This window comes from Pinus tabuliformis, chromosome 5_2 (assembly GCF_031772625.1).
Source record: "Pinus tabuliformis cultivar Carrire ecotype Pingquan chromosome 5_2, CPIR1, whole genome shotgun sequence".
Taxonomy (NCBI): Eukaryota; Viridiplantae; Streptophyta; class Pinopsida; order Pinales; family Pinaceae; genus Pinus; species Pinus tabuliformis.
In genome coordinates, this window is record NC_142306.1 from 950,318,163 (window position 1) to 950,321,197 (window position 3,035).

The following is a 3,035-nucleotide window of genomic DNA, read 5'->3' on the forward strand; positions in this document are numbered from 1 at the left end:
TTCTGTGGCAAGGCCCTTATGTCATTTATGGTTACAAAGGTAACAGTGCCTTTTTCTTGAGAGAGATAGATGGATCAAATCTACTAGGAGGAGCTGTAAATGGTAGAATGTTGAAGCATTACTTTTGCACAGATTAACAATAGTTCAATTTACTTTAGTCTTTGTATATAACATTACAGAATTTAGGTTGGAGTGGATGGTAATCTTTTGAAGTTGAAGCCCGGAGAGAAGACCTTGAGCTTTGAAGGGTTCACCATCATACATATGAATAAAGCAGAATCACAGAAGAATAGTCTACAAAGTAACTTTAGTCACAATTCAAAGGTTACTGATCTTTAAGTTCTTGACATTTCACCAGGAAATGTCATCCCCATGTGGAGCCACTGTTAGGGTCCTATAATAATAGGATTCATAATTTTGAATTGGATATGGTTAGTCTTGTAATATTGTACAAACTTTTTCTTTCTGCAAAACGTTTTCTATATTAAAAATTAAAAAATGTAAAGAGGGTATGTCCTATAAGAATAATCAAAGGACAAAAAGAAAAATAAAAGAGCAAAAAAGAGAAACATATGAACCCCAAACAAAAACAGATCATGAAAGTGTGCAAATTCAAGTGCCACTACTTTTACTTTTATATAAAAAATAATGGTTGTGTGTAGCTTTTCATAAATGCCACATCCCATGATAGTCAAATAGCTTAATCTTGACTAATTCATGCTTTAAATTTGATGTTTGTAGATAGAGAATAAAGATCTAGCCAAACTGTTTAACCTTGGTAGATAAATAGCTAGGTAGAGAAATAAAAATGTGCTCATCAACTTAATTTGATCCATTGGAAGCTATAAGGTTAGAATTAGATAGTTTTCTTGTCAAAAGAAAAGGAAAGAAATGGTCTACTAGCTTAAATGCACCCAATAAAATGAAGAAAAAATGTTAGGATAAGTAAAGGGTAGGTAGAAGAAAGGTTGCAGATGTACAAGGTTGTTAAATCATAACCACATTTATCATGCGTAATCCTATGTTTCAGTGTGTAGGAGCATTTATGAAAGTGAAAGGAAGTTCACAAGCTTATTTTGATTAAATTCCCCTCATTTCATTTCATCCCCAACATACTTATTTACTAATTTCCCCATTATCCCCTCATTTCTTATCAAAATACCCTTTTCCCCTCATTTTGACCCTTACCCCTTAGTTTCACACATTTTCCTAGTAATTACCCTCAAAATGTCATCTCCCTCCCTAAAAACCCATTTCCCTAGTGTGAAACCTTTTCCTCATGGAAAAATCACCTTCCCCCTTATTAATTTCTCTATTGTACCTCAAAAACCCATAAAAACCCCTTATCCTAAGTTTTTATCCCCCCTCACCGTATTATTTAATTAACTTCTCAATTTATATTTCCCCAACATAAAAAATTTAACCCACCATCCCAGGTGTAGTTAAACAAACCCCACTACATTGACCCCTGGTCCCTCTCCATTAAACCCGCTCATTATATTTCTAATCCCCACCTTATTCATTAATTAATTACAATTAGTTGTAATAAATCCCCCAGGCCCCTCAAATCTTCACCCTTGTTTTCTCCGTGCATCTTGACCATGTGACAGTCGTCCGATCTTCCACCCTCGAATTCGACGACGTGCATCCATATCGCGCTCATTCCCTCTCCAACCTTTGCCATCTCGAGAGCATGCGAGATTCACAGTTTTGCCCAGGCCCTATTATGCTATGTGGCAGCTCCAGGTGAAATCGTGTGCTCTCAATGAAATACTGCCTGCTCTCCAAAAGAAGTGTGAGGGCCCTTGAAACCACTTCCCTACCAAAATCCAAAACCATTCACTGTTCATTTATGAATTCCACGCCAAATTCTAACCGTTGTCGATTAAAAGGCTGGAGAAGCCCATTTCAACTCTTTTCGCTCGTTTGCACTATGAATGCTGCATAATCCTTCCTACGCCACCCTGAGCCTCTGCAACCGAAATTGACTGTTGTTTATCTCTCGAACAAGCTCTAGACACCCAATTCAAGCATCCAGTGCACAACTGAAGCCACCATACCATCTACAGTCACCATTAAAACTAGTTTGCAGCCTGAACCACCAATTTCCAGGTATTTTGAGAAAAAACCAGAACGACCCTCTCAATTTGAAAGTGTACAGTTAATTCAAATATTAATTAATTGAATTTAATTAATTTTCCCCTAAATTTAAGAGTATTTCCACCTGAATACCCAAACCCCTCTTTTGCAAACTGCAAATTACCCTCTCACTGCACCAAATTTCTCAAAGCCTCACTGCTACAGCCTATACAAGCCTAATTTACACCTTTCCCCCCAAAAATGGCTTCTTAGAACTCTCTGGATGTGAGACTTGTGTCAACCCCTCACCTAGACATCGACCATTTGGCACTAGCAGATAGGGATTTCCATATAAAAGACACTGCTACTGCAGCCTACCTTCTGAAGCTCCACTGCTAGAGTAAGGACAAATTCCTGAACCATGCTGATGATATCCACCATTGGGAATCTAATTTACCCAAATATATTTCCCAGAAGTCCACCCATTCACTGATATCATACATTTTTGTCATGCCTGCTATATCTGTAGCCAAAGAGATATTGTTGCCCCAAACTAGCAGCTCTTAGTCACCATCACACCAGATTCCATCAACTAAATTCTTCAAGTCCAACCTAGCCCTAATCAGACCCCTCTATCCATTGGAGACCTATTGAACCTGGTTAAGATAAGGAAAATCTTCCAGACTTTCATCATTGAAGATCGCCATACTCCTACAAATACCCCACCCTATGCTACCACTATTTTTTCAGAAACTGGAAGACATATAATCACCATGCTCTCTTTCATCTTAGGATATACCAAAAATGAGCATGTGGATGAGGTCATCCTAGCCTTCTTGTCCATTTTTACCCCAGGAAAGCCTCTTGCTATCATGTATAATTATGCTTAGTTCATTGCAGATAGGATGCATGAACAATTCACAAGACTGCCCACTGAAAGAGTTTTCAAGTACTCT